The sequence below is a fragment of the Nesoenas mayeri genome (assembly GCF_963082525.1).
Source record: "Nesoenas mayeri genome assembly, chromosome: 2".
Taxonomy (NCBI): domain Eukaryota; kingdom Metazoa; phylum Chordata; class Aves; order Columbiformes; family Columbidae; genus Nesoenas; species Nesoenas mayeri.
The window spans coordinates 95,593,872-95,619,541 of record NC_137543.1 but is presented as its reverse complement, the minus strand read 5'-3'; positions in this window follow the sequence as shown (position 1 = coordinate 95,619,541).

Sequence of the window (25,670 nt, the reverse complement as noted above, 5' to 3'; positions counted from 1 at the left end):
CTTCCAAGATTTCCCAGACAATTACATTTCAGGGCCCTTGGCGTACACATTGCGTGCAAGACTATGGATGACAACTATTTTTTCCTAAACCCATTTCCTCGTTCAGTGGACAGACAAGATGCTAATTATTACATGCATGGATCTTCAGCGTTTTGTTTAATTCCTATTGCTCTCTGTGAGGCACCATCTTATTTACTGACCTGTACTCAAGACTTGCTACGAAGACAGAATTATGAATGTCTGTTGACTTTTCTGTCATGCCACCCTTGTACTACTCAAGTGCTTAGCAAACAAGAAATGAATCCTCACAGAACCCATGTGAACCTGTCAGTGGCATAAGCTTCTCCCCATTCCCACAAATGAAGAGATCATATACTGATAACGTGGAAAATAGTAATTACTAAGTAGGTTCACTTAAATCTCCACAATTAATTTGCTTTCCACCACATCCCTTCTATGTTTTAACAATTCTTGAGTTCTTTTATGTGCACTAGGACATGTATAAAGGCTGGACTCTAGCAACACTGGGACACACAGCTTCTGCCTCCCAATTGTTGAATTATTGCTCCAAATCACTGGAAGTCCTCAATAAAACAGATAGAAACATTTATTTTTAAGACAAATGAAAAAGCAACACATTTCTCTTAAACTTTTTCTCAGCGAAAAAAAAAAAAAGCACAGCCATTTTTTTCTGAAGCTTTAGATATTCAGCCAGATGTAGTCTCCTAGTCTGCACATTTTTGGTCCAAAAATATACACTTGACAAATTTATAAGTAATTGAAAACAGGGGCTTTGTGATGAAAAGTGTCAAGCAAGCTTAACTATAGGTGGCTTTCACAGCCTCGCCTATAATTAATATCTCCTATGAGGAGTCTGACGGTAATCTAGATGGGGCAGGCAGTACAAGGACTCTGTATACCTACACAAAAGAGCGAGGGTTTGTTAAGAGGTCTCATTCATTCTTCTGACGATCTGAAACAAACAGGCATTATTTATAGCATGTAATCAGCATTCACAACTTCAGCAGAGTACCTGAATACAGCACAGAAGTACAAACTACCTCCTAAACCCCGTTCTTGACATTCCTACATATGAGCCAGTAAGCTGGTGAATTATTACCACATAAGGAAGCCAGAAGGGATAACTTCACTTTCAAAATTTAAAAAAAAAAAGCTTCTAGCTAGCTCAGAAGAAATACGTGACTTTGACCCAGACAGCTTTTGCCCTGGTGAGTTACAGCTAGATCTGTCCTGGTACAGCCAACAGCAATTACCAGACATCTTCTCATGGTTGACAGTATTCCATGAAGGAAAAGGCCTTGTGCCTAACAAACGTGGCTCTGTGTCATTGAAAAGAGCACCCTAAAATGTGACATATGCATTCCCCTTTGTCTTACCCTGCTCATGTTTCTAAAGCCAGCTTTTTTCCAGCTTGTTTCTTATGTGTGTCTATGGACTACGTGAGTAAATCGTTGCTCTATCACAGCTCATTTACTCAACATACTACAACATATTGTAGTCTCACAAAGGGCTAAGAAATCCTTGATGATTTGAAACTCCATAGTATACTACTGCACTTAGCTGAATCACTAAACAGTAGTAAAATAAAATCTGTCGTTAACTGAATAATTGTTTTATTTTTCCCCCCATGGGGGGGAAATAGTAGAAGGAAGCACATAAACAGTTCACATCTCTTTATAGAAATGAAGGCTACCACGTTCAACTAGCTAGGGGGTGGTTTCACCCTTTTTTAAATCAGAAAAATATTTTAGCACTTATTTATGCTTTCAAGATTGTTCTTTTTAAGAACAGATGTCAAGACAATAAAAGGCGTACTTTAAACTACAAACACTGATAAAATATGGTAACGCTCTGTTTTCCCTGCTGCAGAACTGCCAAGTAATAAGGATTTGCATGACTAAGCTTCTATTATGCTGACATATGCAAAACTGAGAAACAATCATTCTTTCTCCTTTGACAACACTTGGAAGGAAAACACTCCTTTTACTCTCCTCTAGGACATGTTGGGCCTCAGACAAGATGAACAGTATCATTCAACCAAATCATTTTTTAAATGGACAGTTAAATGCTGAGTTCTCTTAAGCAGAGACACTTGGATAGCAACCTTATTATGCCAGCTAAAGGTCACTAGAGATTTGACAAACACTTGCAAACATCCAGTATTTCATCTGACATGCCTCTACACAGAAATCATCACACCATTTGGAATCCGCTTCTTTGAACCTAAATATTTAAATAGGCTTCTTCAAGCACGTTTGCAAAATCTTGAATCTGTGATCAACATACGGAATCAAAATAGCTCCTAACTAAAGGATAAAAATGTTAATAAACATTTTCGAACTTGGATGTTTAAGGTTAGTTTCACACCAGTAACCACTGTTTGCCAACTTTCTTCCAGAAGCAGCATCTGCGGGTCCAATTGACTTGAAGTGACTGGTCAGTGCTCAGCTGCCCAGAAGAGTATGATTTATGGCCCTTATCTTAGGCAAAAGAATTTTAAATTGTTGACAGATTTTAAAATGTTGCCATTTTTCTGAATGAAATTTCTCCTTATTTGTTTACTCCGCACCCTCCATTGCACTGCATGGTGTATGACGACTTAGATTTCAACATAGATCACAACAAAACACAAATAAAATGTAATTCTAGGCTGAGGTCCTCAGGGATGATAAGTCACCATTTCCTTTCTAGACACCTAATCCATACCACAATGTAAAGCATATAGCTACTTGAATGGCCACAAATTCAGGTGTGTGTATCTCCAGCTGTGCTGGTTTGACTGAAAATGAGTTAATTTTCTTCATGCAGTTGGAAACCTTTCTTTTTCATACCTAGCATGGCCACTATTTGGACTTAGTTTGAGAACAAGAGATAACATCCCAGCACAGAGTTAATGTTTTTAACTGCTCTGGTCCAGGAGCCAAGGACATTCTGAGCTCTGCCCACAGGTGTGAGGTATCGAGGAATGGGGGCATGGATGGGGCAGCGCTTGACTGACATCTAGACTGATCAATAAGAGTATTCCATCCCATTAGTGTCATGCTTCATATGTAAGGAGAGTAGGAATCTCCCAATCTCTCTTGGGCTCTCTCTTGCTTCTTCGCTCTCTTTGTCAGAGCCAGGGGAGTTCTCTTTGGCTTTTTGCCATTTTGCAGGGGCCTCTTGCCCTTTCTGCCTTTTCTCCTTTTTTCTCTCTCCAGGACCAGCTGTTCAGGACCAGCTGCTCTTTCCTGGGACTGGCTGCTCAGTGTGGTCAGAGATCATGAGGAATTGCATTGAGTATCTTTTATTTTATATTCTATTTCTATTTTATATACATATTTACTAGTAGTGTATTAGTATTTTGTTATTTTATTAAACTGTGCTTATCTCAATCCAAGTTTCTCCTTTTCAATTCTCTCCCCTATTGGGGGGTGGAAGTAGAAGAGTGAGTCGCTATCATGGTTGTATTGCTAGCTTGGGTTAAACCACAACAGCAACCTATCTAGAGCATATAGATACCACCTACAAACTAAGTCATATCCATATAATTTCTAATTTTAAAAAAAAAAAAAAAAAAAAGTGTATTTTTAAGATAAAACCATCAGTTGCAAAACGTTTGGAAACCAGGTGCCAGAGTACAACTATTATGTCATCTCTTAATGTAACCGCATGTAATCTCCCAGAAAGGGTGAATAGCCTGTGGAAGTCTGCACAAAAGAAGCATTTCCAGTGCAAACATATGATGCCCATTGTAAAGCTGCAGGAAGAGAAAGAGCATTCTAGACACATCAAACTCCATCTCTTGCGAGGAATTAAATGGACTTTGGATGGTGAGCCCAGCTCTGCTGGCAATTACAATTGTTGACAAAAAGATCCTGAAAGTTACTGGAACTGTAATTAAAGCATGAAGGTGGGAGGGAGAGGCCACCGCCACACAGCCCCAACGCATCACTGGTGCTGTCACACCTTTGCCGCATTCTGGATAAACTTTCATTAATGGTAATCACCAGCAGCCACTTTCAGCTTAGTTTTGCACGTAATGAGGCTTAAATGATTGTGCTATCTGCCTCTTTCCATCTGTTTACCTCTTCCCACTCCCTCCCTTCTCCCCCAACCTCCCTCTCGGAAAACTTTCCGAGCTGTTGGCCGACCCAAATTAGCGATTGCTTTGCAGGAAAAGCAGGTAGAGCTCAGCTGCTGCAGTTGGCAGCAGCCAATTGCCCAGCAAGTCCTGGGTTAGACAACACACACGCTGCTCTGCACAGAACAGCGTGCCATAAAGCACAAGGAGAAAGGTCAGCGTAGTATGCTGTGAAGGGACAAAGGACACCAAGCCAAAGGAAAGCACGTTTTATTAGCCTCACTGCTCACTGACTTATTTCAGTGGTGACTCTCCCCTACATGGTCTGTTTGCATTGGATGAGCACCCACCGACAGCACTGGTACTGTCAGAGCAGCAAAGGGGAGAAAGGTGGTGGTGAAAAAAAGGATTTGCTTTGCTAGTGACCTATCTGTAGTCACCTGGAACAACCAAAAGATGGAGGTGACATAAGAAATAGAAAGCAAATTAATAATTCCAGAGTAAGGAAGAAGCCTCACTGCAAATCTTTCCTAAGTAATTATGCATGTACATACAAAATTAGGATAGTTTTCTGCTTACTGTTTTTTTTTCAACAACTCACCAAGTGTTCATGCTGAAAATAATAACTTCCCTTAAAATTTACGAGCAGCTAGCAATTCTCCTGAAGAAGACACACATTTTCTTCCTCCCTCTTCATTTCCCTCCAGGCCTACTCTCCTCAAGCAGAGGATTTAGGCTGAGAAACCTACAATCATAAGAAAATCAGATAAATAAGGATAGAATTAACCCATTAATTAATTATTTGGGAATACTGTCTTTGAGATTAACGTCTCCTTTGGATTATCTGATGAATGGCACAGATAACTAACTTTCTTTTGATCCTCCTACTGGGAAAAATAGAAAGGATGAGATGGCCTGGGTGGAAAGACAATTATGCTCAAAATGATGCCACTTTCTGATCCATTCTAGGAAGGTTAAACCCAAGTAGTTCCTTCTCAAGTCTCCTACTACCAAGTGGAGGTGCCAATGTGAAGCTGTCTAGCCAGTTTCAAATTGGTACGTGTTCTCATGTTCTTGCGACACCTGGCATATGGTGAATGCATTGAGACTTGTAAAAAAACAGTGATTCATTGTTAATTGTTCAGAAGAGAGTCAGAGATTCACAGCCACCCTATATTTCTGGAGAAATATATCTACAGCCCAATTTTTATGTTTTACGAGACAGAAACTGCAAGTGAGGTTAAGAACAGAATCTGGATCCTGATCTGTTCTACAAATTTTTGGGGAGTGTCACTTAAATCCACAGTTAATCTGTGCAGTATTACATATGGTGAGCTATGGAGATTGAATATGTGACCACAGAGTCAGGAAGATTGTGTGGCATGAGCTAGATGGTTTTCAATGGTGGGCTCAGCCTTGACCAAGTAGCTTCATCCATGGGTTGAATTTGATCTCTTATCTTTTGCATTGTAATGGTTGAGTTCTGATCCCCTGGTTTGACACAACTACTTTTCACACAACAATCACATTTCATGTGTGCCTATTCCAGAAGAGTATTGATTTACATAAGGAACATTTTAAGTAACTTTTTTTTTAATCAAAAACTTGCCATTTCACTCCCCCACCTGTGATTTAACATAGTTAAATCTCAGGGTCTGAATTCCACACTTTCACATCTCCAACAGGCCATTTTACCATTAAAAAAGGCATGCTAAGTACTTACCTTGTTTAAAATAACTTCAGTGCTCCTCCAGGCTTCACAGGAGAGATTCAGATTTAGCAGTCCTTGCCACTTTCTTTCTCCCTGTCTCATCAACTCTGATTAGCACCAGGAGTGAGGAAACCAAGAAGACAAGCCCACCAAAGTGAGGCTGAACCTGTGGAAGAAGTGGAGCTCATGAAAGACACAGAAGAGGATATGTGGATTGAGGAGGGGGTTAAGCAGGTCTTTGATGAGTTGGGGGATGGTTTGGATGGAGCATGTAGTGGGCACTATGGGGAGAAGCCCTAGGAAGTAAAAGCATGCATAGCTGTGTAATGGGAGACTAGAGTGAAAGGATGAGCCAAAATGTAAATTCTTGGAGCAGAGAACCTGCCCTGTGCTAACCCTTGAGTCACACAGTAGTCCTTCGTGCTCGTGGCTATTCCCTCTGTCCTGCAAGAGCACAGCGTTTCTGCGCCAATTTACCAGTGCATCAAAGATTCCAAATCCACACCAACAGAGCAGCCACCACACTTCCCTGGGGAGTGAATGCAATAGCACCAGGGACTCGCTTCATAAGGCACTAGCCCTCTGCTGGGAAAAAATTACCTCCTAAGAGACTGTGTGTCAGTTTTGGGCCCCTCACTACAAGAAAGACATTGAGGTGCTGGAGAGAGTGCAGAGAAGGGCAAGGAAGCTGGTGAGGGGTCTGGAGCCCAAGTCTGATGAGGAGCAGCTGAGGGAACTGGGGCTGTTCAGCCGGGAGAAGAGGAGGCTGAGGGGAGACCTGATCACTGTCTACAACTACCTGAAAGGAGGTTGTAGCATGGAGGGTCTTGTCTCTTCTCCCAAGTAGCAAATGACAGGACGAGAGGAAATGGCCTCAAGTTGTGCCAGGGGAGGTTTAGATTGGATATTAGAAAAAGATTCTTAATGGAAAAGGTTGTCAGGCACTGGAACAGGCTGCCCAGGGAAGTGGTGGAATGACCATCCCTGAAGGTGTTTAAAAAACACATAGATGAGGTTCTTAGGGACATGTTTTAGTGACAGTGTTAGGTTAACAGCTGGACTTGATGACCTTAAGCATCTTTTCCAACCAAAATGATTCTATACAGCAGGTACAAACAGCAGAGCTAAGCATTCTGAAATCTTGGATTAAGGTGGATTTGAAACTGTACTTCACTGGGCCCATGCTCAGTTTTGCTGTAAATCAGAACTGAGGAAACATCACCAATAGATAAAAAACCATCGTAAATCCTGCTGTTTGGCTCCTCTTTTCATTGCAGCACACTGCATGTGGCACCAAAGACACTGAATAAAAATGCATCAAAAAAAATTTAATAATCTTTACAATCGTACTCCTCACAGTTTATCAGTTACATTAATAACACCATCAATATGCCAGAAGACAGACCTTTATCTAAGTAAATTAGATCTAAACTTGTTTTCAACAAATTAAAATAGGCCAACACATTAAGTTATCATATACAGGCCAGGTATAAACTTGATCCAAGCCAGAAAAAGTACTAGTAACCACGACTAAATTCAGCCTCTACATGCAAAACACTGTCTGTATTTTTTTTTTTATTTTGTTGACAATGCAAAAAATTGAGGTTATTGTTTAAACGTATCTTGCAAAGAATACAGGAACAGTTGGAAAAGCAAGAGATAGACGACGTGATAGGGAAGAAGTTTACATTTACATCAGTCACACTGCATCTCCTTAGTTCCCTGCTAAATGTAAAAAGCAGGCAGGAGAATTACATGGGGCAAGACAGCAAGGAGCACATAAGGCTGGGTTTGTTCAAAAGTGCTTCCACAAAAGAAACAGCCATCGAGCTATCCAATCCAACCTCACATCTGCTTCCAATTTTATAGTCCTCTGTGTCTTTGATGAAAATCCAATTTTTCCCCAAAGGATCTTCAGCACAGTTGAATAAAGAAAGGTCTATTGATAAATCTAATGCATCTTTTACAGAGTCTGATGCTTCAGGGGTTTGGTGGTGGGGGGAGAAGGGGTTTGTCTCGTTGTGCAGCATCTCTAAAGCTCCCTTTACATGTCACCACTTTCTAACCTGAGAGGCGGTCTGTTTAGATCAACACTGAATGAGAGGCTCCAAGCTAGCTCATTTTTGTTGCCACTGTCCCTAGGCATCTTAGACACTTGCCTCCATCTAACCAGACACAGTCAGAGACGCCTTTTTAGTGCATGTTTTTGAGCAACATGAGGTAGCACACATCCAAATCCACTTGACGCCAGCATGTCCTTTTGACACCTTCTCCAAAGACAGCAGCAAAGGATAATGTTTCAACAATAAACAGTGCTTATTTTGTTTCTTTCTTAGACACCAAAAAAAATCCCTTATCCTACAATGGGCACTGCTCAGATAGTTCTTACAGTAATGCTAGCCCTACCTGTGGGCTAATTCTCATTCCAGTGACTTATATTAAACTCTTGGCCCTTTCAAAGCTAACAGAAATCAACAGGGACAAGACAACAGTGTTCCTGTTTCGAGGCACACAAAAACTTTGGGTTCTTGTCTGTCATCAGCTCACTATTTTCTGCTCTGCAGCCTTGTTGTCAGAAACAGTCCTCAGGCTACACAGCACACAGAGCTTTTCAGGGGGACATGAAAGCTACTATAAATTGCCATCCAACACAATTGAGCCAGAAATCTGACTGGTATAAGGATGCAAAATTCCACTGAAGTCAGGGGGCCTGTGCTCATTAATGTCAAGGCTTAATTTCACCCATTAAAAAGTGAACTGTCAGCTAAGCTATGCTCTGTGAACTCTTGTGGGATTTCCTGCCTTCTTAAGTTACACATTTCCAGTTTACCTACCATCCCAGCCTAAATGCACGAATTTAAAATAAAATGCATTTCAAGAGACAAGGGATAGACTGTCGACATCACTTGCTGCTTCCACTGTCAAAAAAACAAACAAGCAAACAAGCAAAAACCAAAGAAACAACAACGACAACAAAAATACAATTTTTTTAGTGTAAAAGCACTCCTATCCTCCTAACCAACCTGGGTGGAGGAAATGCAGGGTACTCTTTGATGAGACAGGAAGGTCAGGTCAACCATGGGACAAAGACCTTAGTGCTGATCTTGCCTTTTTTGCAATGTAAATCTACGGGGATTGTACAAGTTAACCTGCTGCTTAAGAGGGACAAAAAACCCCATCCAAACAGCCCAAAAACTTCTTCCATTTCTGCAGCCAAGACAAAGCCATGATCGAGGAGATACTAGTGCTAATTTACTTAACATAATTTCTTATCTGAGCACCTGTCTGGGGGTCTGTGGAGACTGGGTAATCTGTTGAATGATCTTTAATCAGACAGTAATATTAGGTGCTAATAGCTCTGATAAAGGGGCTGTTTAACCCAACTGTAACACAAAGGCATGCTTGCCACAACGACTATTTCAACAATGCATTTGCCAGTCATATTAATTAAAACTAATTCCTTGCAGGCCACAGAAAGCATAGAGTAAACCCACACGGAAAATGTCTAGGTTCTACCATGACAAATCGCATTAAAGAAAAAAAAATTACCCTAAGGCAATGAAATTTGTCTCAGAAAATATAATCTCTTGGAAATTCTCAAATTGTAAATTCACAGCAAAGCTAAAAAGGCCTTTAATGGAGTCTTCTGAATCTATATAGATCTGTGACTTCATACTAGTCATTAAAAGCTTCTAATAAGTCAAAAACCAATAAAAAGCATTGAGCCTTGCTAAAGCTCCTGATGTGACAGTTATTTACCTGCCATTTAGATTACTGTCCAAGACTAAAGTGGTTTAAGTGAAACAGCATAGTTAAGTTTTCCAGATAGGTCAGCAGGTTTTTATCTTTTTTTCTCTTCTTATCTCTGGAGAGTTTGGATAAATTTTACATATACATTTATCAGGATATAAAGGGGTAAATTCTAAAACCCTGCATACAGATTTCAGGCATGAAATTCTAAGTAGTTCAGCAGGAAAGTCTTAGTTAAGATATTACTCACAAATGATGGCTTATTCTTCAGAAGTGTTTGGTTTTCAGGGAAGTATTTGACTCTCTAAAGGTCCTAATATACTAAAAGGAATACGGGAAAAAGACACAACATAAACACTTCAGTACTCAAACGAATCTGCAAGGATGTTTTGGTCAAGAGGTAAAGTGCATCCAGGTTAAATTCCAACTTTATTTCCCTCTGGAGTCTGTGAATACAGATAAAATGAGCTAGCAAAATGTGAAGTTATTAACAATCTGAATATAGGCCCCAAATTTGTACTCAGATGGGATAACATAGACCCTCCTGCCAAGAGCTGTATGAGTGAGAACCTGGGAAGACAAAAGAGTGTTATCAAAAAGCACACTCCAGAAATCTGTGGAACACTCCAGCACTCTTCTGGTAAAACGGGAGCAGTGGACACAAGATTCAAAGACTGAAATATTAAAGTTTTCTTGCCAGAAGGTCAGTGCCAGTTATGTATATCTATTTCCAGGATAATGAAGATTAAAAACCATCTGGACATAGTCCTGAGCAACCTCCTTTAGGTGACCTTGCTTGAACAGGTGGGTTAGACAAGATGACTTAGAGATCACTTCCAACCTCAATTTTCCAGCCCTGAAAAGAAAAACGAAGAAACAAAAAACCCAAACCACAAACAAAACCAAACCAAACAAACAAAAAACCAGCAAGGTGATATTCCAACTATTAACACCTACTTACCTACTTCACTGTGAAGTTAAGAGGTAAGTGTGAGAAAACTTGCCTTTATAGGATTTTTCAAACCTTTAGATTATCTTAATGCAGTCTGGTTAAGTGAATTATTTATTAACTTGATACTCTCATTGATCAGCATAGGGAACTCCCACCAAAATAGTTAATTTGACTCCTGAATGCAAATCAAAAGCGAGCATTTAAAGGGATATTCTTCCTTTGATGCACATAGGAAACTCCCATTCAAAAAATAATGGGACGAAGTATACAAGGAATTATCTTGCTAAACATCATGCAAAATAAAGACATGTTTTTCCTACAGGTGTTTTGATGTTGGTTTGGGTTATTTGGTTTTTAACCTGACTTACATTATGCACTACTTAAAGTTAGTCTGAGCTCTGGTTAAGCTTTCTCACAGGATATAATCTGTTTTCTGACTCACATTAGGACCAAGTTCTTCACCGTACAGGCTTCTACAGTTTCTTTGAAAATGCATTTATTCTGAAATCACTACTCAGTTTATAAAACAGAATAACTGCTATCGGATTTAAACCTCATCTTTATTCTCAAATAAAGCATCTGTACAGGAGACTTTTTTTGTAAAGTAGTTCGTCCCATAATAGCTGTGTCAGTTAGCTTCACCATTTAGGTATGCAGTAAGCTTAGTTGGGCAGAATTTTCAACTCCCATTAGCAGAAGGCGAGGCTTTACTGTTTTATTAAGGTTTACAAGCCAATCACTTTCTGGTTCTTGGTAAATTTATAGCCTAACATTCAATAGACTGTAAATTGCTACATAGAATTATGTTAGCCAGGCCATGGATTGAGCTATTTTATTGTTTGGGAGGCAAATCTATTTCATCCTGGAGTTGATTTTTTTTTCCCAGGGAAAATGCATTGAAGCCACTGACACTGAAAATTATCAGAATCCTTGTATTTATCAATAAGGTCATGCAAGTGTTCATGCCTTCTGGAAGTGAACTTCTGTAAGAAATGCTGTTGTCATTCATTAAAAAGAAAATAGTATCAAAAAACTTTAAAAGCATCCAAATTTTCCAGAGTACTTTCATTGAAACACAGTCAAATCACTTTTTCTTGATACCATCACAATGCTGGTAAATCATGACTATAATCATGTGATCACAAAAAATTCTCTCTCATGAATTTGGACAGAAACATTTCAAATAGCAAAGAACAGACAACTGCTAATCACCATGGCAGAACGTCTTAGACATAGGGCATTTCATTGACAATTATTTGAACTATGGTGTTTGAACTGGTGGCCATTTTCTTTGTTGCTTTGTCCTTGGACTTGATCAACATTCCAGATCCTGCCTGCATTCTGTATGGAGCCGAGCAATAGACAGATCGAAGACATTAAATGAAAATCAACTTAATTTAATGTGACATGGGTGGCTTTGTGCTTATGCTTTGAAACCAGTCATTTATTTACTTCCTCTCTATACAACTTTTTCTCCTACAACAAAAATCTTCCTGATATCTCCTTGTCATTTTCCAGAATGGTTCTGCTATTACATGCACTGCCATCCTCAGCACAGACACTGGCATCAACAAATCTGATCACAGATGAACTTTTTCCAGAAATATATCTGCCCTGCCACCCCCATCAATAAAGGGCTGCAGCATTGTCCAGGCCAATGAGATGCAGGCAAATAAAAAAGGACTTGGTTTAAGGGAGTATTTGCACACTCTTGAGATCACCAATGAACCGTCCCTCACCTTAGACGGCCACAACTCCATTTTTCCTTTCTCTGTGGCACAGAACAGTCTGTTGTCTGAGACCAGCTAGAGAATTTTATCAAACTTGCAGTACTGAAGCAATTTAGTCAAGCCCTGACCTTCCTTGTTGCCTTCCTGTCGCACATCATCCTTAGGTTGTATACTATTAATCCCAAGCTTTCTATAGGGTTCTTATAGTGGATGTCTGACAGGGCAGATTTTCTCTGTACCCTTCTGGAATAAATACTGTATTTATGGCCAAAACCAGCTTGCAGAAGCAAGACCAAAAGATTTTGACTGTTTTCAATCTCACCTGTCTCTGTCAATATCAATATTTTCTGGGATATCAACCTTTGTTTTAATGGCATGTTTCAACATTGCAGTGAAGATGGAAGAACAACTTATTTGGCAACTGGAAGTTACTTTGTTTAGAAATAAAGGTATTTGCTTTTGTATAATAAAGGAAAGCCAGTGTTTTATGGCAGTGAGTCCTAATTTTACCCTAATATATATTCTCTTTCAGGGATTATTGACCTGTTAGAAATTTCTACATGCATTGGCAGTAGAGAAGGCAGAGACCAGAATGTGGGAAGATAGGAACACCCTGGAGAATTCCTGTAGTCAGTCTGCACTGGGTAGCAAGAACATCTGCTAACGCTGCTCAGCAAAAAGGAGATGCATTGTAACATGAGCCTCTACACCTTTCCCTAAACCACAACTTTCAGATTACAAACATAAGAAGCTATTGAGAAAGAAAAGAAGTTTCTTTATAAGTCTGATCAAAAGTGATGGGAATCTCTCCTGTTAATTTCTAACATTCCCTAGAGCATGGGTGTCAAACTCATTTTCAACCGGGCCAAATCAGCCTCACAGTTCCCTGCAAAGGGCCGAATGTAATTTTAGGACTGTGTAAATGTAGTACTTATGGAATATATGTATGTAATGACACCCCAGAAATCAATTAGAAGCAGAAAAAAAAGGTATACATCTTTTCAGAAGCAGGTATATCCATGAAAACGAGGAGAAGAGTCTTCTGGAATATACCTGGAAGTTATTTTATTTATTAAAAGAAAAATACTTGGATTAGAAGTGCTGGATGACTCGTCTGCTTTCCATCCAATTCTCAACTTTTACCCATCAAAGAGTAACATACAGTGAGGTCCAGTGCATTAGCCATTCTTGTCCTGCAAACCAAATTGACTGGTCAGTTTAGTCCCGTTTCTGGACTCTGTAACCAGAACCACTGGTAGAAATTTTCTAACAGAACCATTTCCCATCAAAACACTCTGGTCAGTGACTAGGGATGCCAGGCTTCCTGGTTCTTCTGGCTCCACATCATCTTGCCAGCTGGGCAGCTGGAGGCTGTGTTTAATTTTTTAAAACTATGAGGCATTCCAGATGTGCAAACAGTTCCATATTTAGTGGTGCAGTGTTACAGAATATACTATAAGGATACTCCAGTTTCAGAGTGTTTTTACCCATCTCAAAATGAAAACCTTTCCCAAAGTCAAGCTTTTCCTTTTTCTTACTCAGTTATAGTAGACACTGGTGCAGTCTTCTTAAAAGAAAAGCCTCATTGACTGCAACAAATTAAAATTACACAAATAACATTTTAAATTATAGCCTACACAAAGCCCTCTCTCTAAAAAATCCTTTGATGGCTATCTAGTGTTGCTGAACATCCTTATATACCCAGAGCATACTCCGGAGCTTTGTTCCTTTGTGTGGTGAATAGGAACATTTCCCATCCTGCCAAATTAAATAGTTTTCTGGGAGTTCCTGGACTTCTATCCCCCTGGCTAAGGGAGTCCCAAAGGCTCAGCAGGAGGCAAAGGGAAGGTGCTCATGGTCCAGAGTGCTGCCATTCTGTTAACAATTCTCAGGTGACACATGAATGCCTTATCTTAAGTCACCCTTTCCTATGCCTTCTTTTTTTTTGGGAGCTTGGCTGGCTGGGTCCTCTTCCAGGCTGCCTCAACCAAGTTAAATCAACATATTCCTAGAATTAACATACAAAATCTAGGGCAACATAAGGTGTTGCTACATTATTCCCACACTTCAGTAGATGAATCTGCTTTCTGTAGTCAAAAAACAGGCTGCTACCAGTGTAAATGGTGGAGGTGGTAGATTCATGATCTAAGCACATCCATGCTCTTGGGGAACTACCACTGAAACAGCAAAGAAAGAAAACTACTCAAGATCACAGAAGTAAACTGTGTGGTCCAGAGCTAACTGCATGTTTCGGCTATGATTTTACCGATTTCCATTCTATCTATCCCCTTGATTTCCAATATGTGATTTTCATAGCTCTGTATACAATTGTGTGTGCAAATGTGTGCAGATTGGTATTACAAACACACAGAAGTTGTGTTGAAAGCTGTCACATTGTTTTTGTAAGACTATATCATGATAGCCATTGTTTTCTTTTTCACATCCTAGGAAAACAAAACAAAACAAAACAAAACAACAAAGATATATATAGATATATAAATATATATCTATATATTTATATATGGGTAAGCATTGTGGAGTCAGCACAATTCACCTACCCTCTATCATTCTTTCATTACTTGTTTCAATGAAAAATAATTTAAGAGATCCATGGAGATATCTTGACAAAAAATATTTAATAGAAATATTTAATATAAAAATTGTACCTACAAGGATGGTGTGTCATAACTTGGGCTTTTGATTTTGATTCTTAAGTTCTCAGTTATTTCATACTGCAGACTATTCCTGCCAAAGTGTGCATCCAAACTGTGGCAGTAAATCTGACATTTTTAGTAATGTGTTAATGAAAAGGAGGTTATTTCTAGCTTAATTTGTGTCCCTAGTGATAACAGTATATATACTCCCCAAAATATACTGATAAAAATTACACCACTACTTATTTTATCAGAAGAGAAATACTAATCCAGACCTGTGGATAGTTTACTCATAAATGTAGTTACCCCTGAATCAGAATGATTTTTATTTTAGCATTTTTCTAGCTAAGATCTTGGGGTTTTGTAGGACTCTGCAAGATCAGTGTTTTTGCCCTGCCTCTCCCTTTTCTTTTACTGTGCCACTGCCTTATACAAAGTGATATTTGTATGCCAGCAGGTAATATGTTTATGGAGTAGTCACCCAGACCTGACAAGTACTGTAGTGTATTTCTTTTGAAAATTGCCCAAGGTGGGGTTATTTCGTCTGCCTTGACAAACTGTATATGCACTATCCACATTACGCTGTCACATGTACCGTAGGTTCATCAGTATCTCATTACTGATGCTGTTGTTTTCAAATCTAAATACAGTATGGGGAAAACAAGCAAGCACACAAACTAACCCATCTTAGCAATAATTTTAAAAACAAAGCCCGAAATAATGACACCATGCAATAGCCTTGAGTGATTTTTTTATAGCTGTGTTCTAATGCTTCAGATAACAGAGAGGGGAGCTTTGAAAAGGTGCTAATAGACCATGAATTTGCAGCAGTGTAGTTCACAGCTAAACACCCCCCCACTTCAAGCTTGGGCAGAAGAAAAAAAATGAGGGCACCACAGAAGTGAATTAAAAATCATGCAAACAGTCCCAGCAGCAACCAGGGCAGTAGGAGCTTATAAGATCAGCTTCATTTGGCAGGGTGCCCATCATACCATGACCTAACAGAGCCAGGGCAGGAGGATATCTCATGGCTTGCAAAAAGAGGGTAGGAGGAATTGAAGCAAAAGAAACCTCCTTTAAGCTTCTGTTGAATCAACTAATTTTGCAGAATATTGATAGCAAACTTTAAGGTCTTTAAAAAGTGTTCAAAAAGTTCTGCTATAATTTATTTTAGACTGTTGACAAATATTCTCTCTGGATTGGCTGTTCTACTGGGAGAGATTACTACCGCAACGCCCCTCCTCCTGCCTGGGGGTATTGTCCCCTCAAATCTCCTAGAGATGCTCATGTGCATTCTCCAAATGAGGCCGTGGTTCCATGACAGCCTAATCCAATCTAAACTGGGGCTGCCGCAGTCCCTTCATCCCCAGCTGCTGTCCTTTCCCATGCCAGCAAGGATGCTTGCCTGGTTCCACAGCAAACCAGCTCAGAAAACAGAACTAACATGAAAAATCATAACTCTCTTCTGCCAGTTCAGCTCCCTGTGGAGTCAAAGAAGCACCAGCTCTGGTGCAAGAGATGGGGTGGGGACATATGTGGTGCAAAGCCAGGCTGTAATAGCAACAGCTCTGGTTTGGATCAGCTTAAACCATCTTGGAACCGCACTCCAGGCTGGGCTAGACAACGCCTGCTATTTAAACTGTTTGTGCTGATGGAGTTCTTTCTGTCTGGCTCAAATTTGGGAGTAGTCCTAAAAGGAGCTTCCTCATCAGCTGAGAAGGGGTGGGCAGCCTCCCTTTGCAATCAATGGCCATTTCCTCAGACACGCCTGTGCACAGGATTTTGTGGAAATGGCCTTGTGGGATTCATGAAGCCTACAGGAAGCTTCTGTGTTCTTGTGGCAGGACAGGCATTGATGAGCAGTCCTCTGTGTTGAGCTGGGGGAATATTCCTCCCAGGGGCAAAGCCAGGCTCCCAGGCATCCCACAACAGCCAGGGCACTCTAGGAAGTTGTGATGAACCACTGGGATCCAAGTCATGTAAAGGGAGATGCAAAAGAAAAAACAGGTCCTGGGGTGCATCCAGCACAGCATTGCCAGCCGGGCCAGGGAGGTGACTGTCCCGCTCTGCTCTGCACTGGTGCGGCCTCACCTGGAGCACTGTGTGCAGTTCTGGGCAACACAGGATAAAAAGGATATAAAGCTACTGAAGGGTGTCCAGAGGAGGGACACAAAGTTGGTGAAGGGTTTGGAGGGGAAGCCATATGAGGAGCAGCTAAAGTCACTGGGTTTGTTCAGCCTGGAGAAGAGGAGACTGAGGGGAGACCTCATGGGGCTGCAGCTTCCTCACAAGGGGAGGAGGAGGGGCAGGTGCTGGTCTCTTCTCTCTGGTGACCAGTGACAGAACCCGAGGGAATGTCAGGAAGATGTGCCAGGGGAGGTTCAGGTTGGACATGAGGAAAAAGTTCTTTCCCAAGACGGTGGTGGAGCACTGGAACAGGCTTCCCAGGGAGGTGTCACAGCCCCAAGCCTGACAGTGTTCAAGAAGAGACTGGACAATGTCCTCAGACACATGGTGTGACCTGTGGGGTTGTCCTGTGCAGGGACAGGAGTTGGACTTGATGATCCTTGTGGGTCCCTTCCAACTCAGGACATTCTATGATTCTATGAAAGCTGGTAAAAGAGCCACATCAAAGTCTATCTGGACTGGAAATTAATATATTTTCTCTCCCCTTCTGAGGTTTATCAGGCTTTTCATCAGATACCAAGTAGTAAGGCAGTAAGCAAAGTGGTTTGGTACTTGCTGACTTGTTTACACACCTCATCCCATCGGATGTGTCCATGCTGGCACATTCAGAGATGAGGAAGAACACACAACATCCAATGTCAAATCTGTAATTAAGACAGTTTTACTACCTCCAAAGGTCAACTGCTTTTTTCCAGTAATAGCAGTGCAATAGTATAGAGCCAAAATTCTGGAGGGCAAAATCAAGGATATCCAAATAAGCCACTAGAGAGGAAGAATATAGAATAGAGATATATCTGTGTCTTTACTTGAAAGGTGGATTTAATTGCCAGCTCTTCCAAAGTCTTCCATCATCACCTTAGTTTCACAAGTACTTAGTTCTGCTGGACCCACATACATCTGTGAAGAGTATATTCTGCAAAGTACCATGATGATAGACACAAAAGAAACTGGAGATGCTCAGCAGAGTGATGAAGACTATATAAAGCAATTAAGAGAGAAAAAAAAAATCAAGTTCAAGGAATGAGAGAAGAAAGACTGGATTCACTGGGAAAAGCACTTGAGCTTCTGAGGGAACAAAGGGAGTAACCAGTTAGATTAAAAGAAAACCCTGAAGCCACCTTTTAGATGCCAGACCTGGTACTGGGAGACAAGTCTGTACCTCCAGGTTCCCAGCCTGTGACATTTCACTCACAGCAGCACATCTGAACGGTTGATTGATGTAGCTTGGGAAAGGAGCAGGAGTAACACAGCTCAGATTTCAAATTGTGTGAGGCAGGCAAATATCTTAATAGCCTGAAACTACTGCAATGTTTGCTGGAGGGTGGGGGAAGCAAATAGAAAACATTTATTGTGGGAAAGGGAGGAGGAAGAAGAATGTTGTAGTCAGAGGTAAATTCAGTAAAGCAAAAAGTCTAACCTATATGCTTGCAGAACTGTTTACCGAAGTGAAGGCACAAGAATTAAAATTACCTTTAAAAAAACCCAAACACACACACACACACACACATATACATATATATAACTGTTCATCTTGTTGTCAAGCAGCCAGTTGCTTATTGCCAATCGTTTTATTGTCAGATGCCAATTTACACCCCAAATGCCTTTGAGTTTAAACCACTGCCCTGTTCAAGGGTAATCCACTGGCCAGCACAGAACTGCCCCTTAGGTGCACTTCGTTTGTAACATAATGGTGATTTGTATGCTCTGTCATAAGGGGAATGTTTCAAACTGTATTAACATTTAGGCCAAGAATGCTATCTGTTTTCCCCACACACACAAAAAAAAAAGTGGATTGAATTCTGCTTTTTCACTGATTCTCAGGAGAAATATAAAGATCTTTTCTGCCAGTTGCAGATGTGTTCTATTTTTTCCCTACATCAGAGATTCTGAATCACTCTTAATAAGAGGCAAAGACTATTCATACCAAATGGGGAAGTTCTCACACACTATGATGATAAAGCATTTCATCCATTTGCAAAAATAAAAAAAAAAGAAGAAAATGCTACCCACAGAAGTGCAACATCACATCATCTGTGCTTTTCTGAATGTTCACAGAACAACATTAGAAGTCATTGAAGTGTCAGATAGTGATTTCATCATGTGTCAGGCCTCCTACTAATAAATGATTCATCTTTCTCAGTACTGACACCTCAAAGAATTAGGGAGAAGAAAGAAATTCATAAACTTTAAAGTGAGAAGTACTCTACTGATATTGTACTTCCCAAGTAAACAGAAGCTTATGCACACACTAAGAGCATGTTTGGAATTTAACCTTTCATTGATCTGAAGTGTATTTTAAGTTTAAAAAGTGAATCCATTACAGAAAAAAAGGTATCATGGAATTCCCTGTGTATTATATCACCATTATATATAGGGGTGATTTGCTCAACTTACAAATATGAGATTTCACGCACACACACAGCATTGTGAACAGAAATTGGAACTGGGAATAAATCTCTTCTGGTTTACATAGCAGCCAGCAACAGTATGTTGGTGACAATAAGCCTGCCTCAACCTCTGATTACAGTTGTAAAAGCAAATCCAGCTCCTCTTTAAGGCAATGAGTGACTTACAGTTGACTTTAATGGAAATGGGACTAGAAGGAAATGTGTCATTTTAATAGAAATTTACATAATAATTCTTTGACGCTTCATAAAGCCAGAACATCTCCCCTTGACGACAACAGCTCTACTGGATGAACAGGACCAAATGGTAATCCAAACTTCTTCCTCTCAGGAGGTATGAACTTAAACACAGACCAGAACTAGGCAATGTACTTAGCAAGATACTACAGTTTTTGCTTCGTTTGCTAGGATATTGAAGTTTGTGTAGTCGCACAATGGGTTTCCAGTTGATTTTTCATATTTCAACCAAATACAGTCGAGATACAGAGGTCTCAAAATTCTCACAGTCTTTGCAAAAAAATAAATAGCTAGGAGAAGCAAGAGATACTAAAAGTGTTCTAACAGGGGGGGAAAAAAAAAGAAAGAGGAAGTTTGTAACATGAATTTAATCCTTATGAAACATTAAAGAATCTACATGAGAGACCAAATAAATTACTCCCCTGTAGGAAAAAAGAGACAATTGTAATTCACTATGAAAACAGTAGACACTGACCCATGGAAAACCAGGCTTTGCTGATTCTGCCACTAATGGAGTTCCTTTGGCTGTAGTAGTTTGGTGGTTTTTTTCTCATGAAAGCAGAATCTATTATGAACAAAACACTTCAACCAGTAGACTAAAAGCTGGAAGAGCATATGGGTACAGGATTTATCTCACTTGATTCCTCTCCTGGAGCAGGACAAAGAAATAAATGAAGACAAAAAAGTTTGGACTTGGACTTGGAGACCCATTCTCAGCAGAAATAATTAGGTTGGTATGAAAACTGTTGGGGACAGAAAAAAGCCACAAGCCCTCGAGGTATCATGTCATAAGCAGGTACTTCTTTCTCTATCTCACTCGGAATATGTATACCAGAGACACCAATGTGATTAATGGAGTACTTAAAAGCAGTGATACACAAAAGCAAATTATTCTTTGCAGTTCCTCTACCTCTTGTTTTAGTAGAATTGATTGGGGCATCCTGGGTAAAGATGATGTCCTGTTTCTGCATTAGTTCAGTTTAGCATGACCTCTTCACTGTCAGTAGAGAAATGTAAAAGACAGGCAATGAACATTTGTATGTACAAAAATTTACATGGCTGTGGGGCAGGATGCCTGGATGATCAAAAAGGAATGAAAATATTAACTACTTAAAACACTTTACCATGAAATCGCCTTCTCTCCTGGTACCACCCTCCCCCCACCATGTTAAATCAGGTAGAAAACTGTGATAATATTAAGACTTAATCCAATTTAAATAAATTATTTTCTTGTAAATGTTAAAACAACCATTACATGCATCATTTACCCCCTCCTCTGCCCATAGTCTTAAATTATGCTCCATTGTATTCAGATGGAAAAAAACATGCAGAAATGTTCCTTAAACATCAGAAATTTTGTTTTGTATTATATTCAGTGGTAAAAGTCACTAAGAAGTCCTAGTAAAAAAAAAAATAAATCTTAGAAAGCATGATGGGATTTTGTGTAGCAAACTTAATTAAGAAATTTCTTTGCTAGGTTACCAACAATATTTTATTATAAGCTTAAGGTATAGGATCGTTATAGCTCTCTGTCATGCTTGGCAGCAAAGAAAGAACACATGCGAAGAACAATCTTGTTCTTGCAATTAATTACAAATGTACAAATGAGTGATATATCAGACCCTGTCTACACCTCATAGTCATGCATTTATAACCATTTCACCATACACAGTTATTTAAAAGCATGCTTTGTGTCTACAGTAGCTTGATACGACATCACAGCCACGGGTAGCTATGTTTATTCATGCACAGCTACCACGAGCCAGAACTATGTGTATGTGCCAGTGTATTTTAACAAAATCTGCATCAAATAATCAGTAGTACAGGTCTCTTTGGCTAGCTTTTTTTTATTTTAAGGGTGCGGACTGGAAGCAAGATAGATGAAGGCAAGCCAGGAACACATGGGTGGCAGAGGGCAAGTGGTGACAGACAGCAGCTACTGCCCATGTTGAGTCAGTCAACCTGGTGACAATCACCCAACCCATCTTGCACATCCTAGTGCCCCAAAACATGCCCGCCACAGAAGGGGTGAGGAACTCTCTCTCCACGGCCGCTGAGAAGTTCTCCTAAGTGGACAAGTTCATACTGAATCCTTCCTTCAGAAACTTGAGTTCATCCAGCTGGGTTTCTGTCTCACAGCAAGGTGCCAAGCCTGGGTCTCCAGTAAGGGTGGAATACAGATATCTACAGAAGAAAGGGCAGTTCAAGGGAGTCCACTTCAAGCCTGAGCCAAGTCACAAACCAACCCGAAATCCCTGTTATGGCTACAAGGACACTGACACCTACACACACTCGTCCCTGTAGACACAGACGTAACCACACATTGCTCAAGGTTTATAACACTGATCTCACAGATAGGATTTAAAAATCACTCTGCTTCTCTCTCCCCGGGCCAGCAAAAGATATTTTGTTTAACCTCACAGCTTCAGTTCATGCTTCTCCCTAGGAACATTTGTCTCACCCAGCTGACCAAGCCAGCCCTAGTCATGAGATGGAAGAACACCAATCTCGCTGAAAAAGTATTTCAACAAACCCAAACCACTGCAGCTCTGAGTATGTAACTTGCCAGACAGTTTTACTGGTTATAGAGGGAATTCCAGTCCTTGACTCACTGGTAAGTAAGTGTGTTCCCACGCTGTTTCCTCATTCACACTATTCCCTTGTCCTGAACTGTTTGCTAAGAAAGCCTGAGATTATTTGCGTTACACTGCATGCAGAGAAACTAGAACATACAAACATATAATTATATAGTGATGAGATGCTCTAGTTCTAAAAGCCATAAATGCTAAACAAGATTATCTTGTTTTTAAAATCCATCTTCCCTGGTTCACAAGACGAGCCATCTCACAGCCCAGATAGGCAAGAGGGCATATTAGGGTTTATGTTATGATTACATAAATCACCAGGCACACACTTACTGGAGTGGGCTACCAGGGCTGTTGCCCACACTTCTCACGACACCTGCAGGCATCATGTTCTCATGTCAACTAACAGGAGAACGGTATAGGAACTCAATATGACAAGCATATTTTTAATTTACAAGCAACACTGGCAGTTTGAAAACTTTATTAATGAACCGACTGGCTACATGTATGCTGCAAAGCTGGCTAAACCACCTTGGGTACTAGAGGCAGACTTGGCTTGCTGCACTTATTTACCATCACAGAGAAGTAATCTAAGGGCAAACAATCATACTTTTCAGTGGGATAAATGAGCACATCCAGACCGCTTTACTTCATCAGCTAGGCTGTCACAGGTACTCAAACCGGCTCATTCAAAGCTAGCTTGGGTGCTTCTGCAACCTGCAATATAGATCTAATCTTTGTTTTTTGGAAATACCACAGGCGGAGCAGCTCCCACCTCGTGGTCCCACCTGTAGAGCTGTGGGGAGCCATCACAACAGCAGATCCAGTAGAGCTCAACCAGGAGAGGAAAGAGAGGAGATGCCAGGACCCTGCTCACGGGGTGTGCAGAGCTGTCTATGCACTTCTCATCCTGGAGAAGCAATAACCCCATCAGTGCTCTACGCTGCTCTGTTGGCAATACATAGGGTTAAAAAAAAAAAACAAAACATGTTTCCATTGCGACCAGATATTCACTTTAGTAAACAAACCTTAATAAACCAAGCAATTTAAACAAAACAAAACAAAACAAAGCGCCAGATTCTCTCGCACAGCATTCCTCACAAACCAGTTATGGAGATCTGCTCTCGTGGGCCAGAGGGCAATTTCTTCCCAGGCCGGGCATCAAGCAGGAATGGAGCCCAATGTGGCAGCTGGGTAGGAAGGGGTTGAGCCCACTGGGGGTTTGAAATAAAACAAACAGCTGCTTTGGCAAACAGCTATTTCTTCGTGGGCTGGCCAGCAGGAGATATGGTGGAAGCTGGCTGGTTGGTGACTTGAGCAAGCCCACTGCCTTCCTGATGTCTTTGTCCATGACAGGGAAGAAAGCAAATTTTAAGCTGTACCCGAATTCCTGAAGGATTATAATGACACGACCAATACTTGGTTGGGCCACTCTTTGTTGTTGTTGTTGTTGCTATTTTAAACCTAATTCAGCTTTTGCCACCACTCACTGACGCCTAGTATCCTTAATCTACAAATACTCAAGGACAATAACTCAGCTTTATTATCCATATTCCCTGAGCTCGCATTTCATAAAGCATAAGCACACTCAAGAAAGAATGATTCCTAAAATAGCCAGGCATGTACATTTCCACCCTCTCATCAGGGAAGCAGTTCAAAAACACAGGTCCTCCAGGTCCTTGTAACACTTAGAATTGCTAACCTGAACCTCTTGATAGCAGCAGGCGATATCTTCAGAAACAGCTGGGGTTTTATCATAGCCTCTCACATCAAGCTACTACATACCATCAACTGTGTTTATATAGGCACTGCAGTGAAAGAAGACATAGCATGAACCGAACAGGAATTGGAGCACAAATTCTGGCTCATATTGGCCAAAGACTTTGAAACTGTGAGTCCAAAGCCAGCACATGTTATGGATTCAATACAAACAACAGAGATCACCACTGAAATTATTACAATCAGCTATCACAAACAAGAAATAAACATACCCAAGTTTTTGGGCAACAAAAGCTATTGCTAAGAACAAGCAAGTTGTTCTCCTACTTTGTTTCCTACGCTCTGCTCTTTGCTTAATGATTCCAAGGTCTCAACCCTGTGTGGTGCTGGGGTAACTCAAAAACTGCTCAAAAAAAAAAATCCAAACAAACTAAGAACATCCAGCACCCTACAGGATCAGGCCTTTTCTATGCTGTTTTTAAACACTGAATTGTCTGATAACCTTCCTTATGACTACATCAATAATTTGCTGTTTCTGTCCTTTCAGTAGGAGCCCCCACTATGTGTGTGTTACTTGATTATTTATAAACATGGCCTTTTATTAAAAACACAGCCTCCACTGTGCTCTAATTTAATTCTACTTGACTGTAACACAAATGATGCTTCAAACGTGTGAAATTTATGGTCAGTTGCAAGGCAAAACGGTGGTCAAACTTTGGCTGGTAAATTGGCCACCAGCAGCGATGACTCTGCCAGTGTTGGAGCTGAGCTTGAGGCCTGATTCACCAGTTTTCCACACTACTCATCAACTGTAACCAGCTCTGGGCAACTGAACTGGGTCTTTTTCCAACAGGAAAAACAAGTGTGTTCTATGCTAGAGAGGAACATCATTGCTGCCTATAAAGATGGGCTCCAGTGTGCTACATCTCATCTCATCTCAGAGCCATACGTGCTCCCTCTTTGAAAATCAAGCCACCTCAAATAAGACAACCCTATTTCTTTCCTAGAAAGGCCTTGATGTCACCTACTGCTGAAGCAAATGGCCCTGGGAAAGAGGCTCTGCCCAGACTAAGCTGATGAGCAGACAGGAGGCAGACATCCAAATGGCAGGTTTGTGGGGTGGCACTGGCTGAACTGAGTCTCTAGAGCCTCTGGTCCACCCTGGAGCATAACAGAACCTGTGCTAATTTACTTCTTCCCTTCCTCTTCCAGAATCACCAGACAAGTTCTGATTGCCTTGCTCCTTTCTGGTTACCTATTCCCTGCAACTTTCCCCAGTCCTTCTCTCTTCTCACAACCTCATTAGCACTCTAGTCCCACCCTCCACCTTCCCTATTGATTCTGCCCCCTTTCCTGTGCCCCTTCACAGAATCACAGAATGATTGGGGTTGGAAGGGACCTTTGAAGATCATCTAGTCCAACCCACGTGCTAAAGCAGGTTGACCCAGAGCAGATTGCACGGGAATATGTCCAGGCAGGTTCTGAACGTCTCCAGAGGAGGAGACTCCACAGCCTCTCTGGGCAGCCTGTTCCAGTGCTCTGGCATCCTCAAAGTAAATAAGTTTTTCCTCATATTCAGATGGAACCTCCCATGCTTCAGTCTGTGCCCACTGTCTGTCATCCTATTGTTGGGCACCCTTGCCAACAACAAAATGC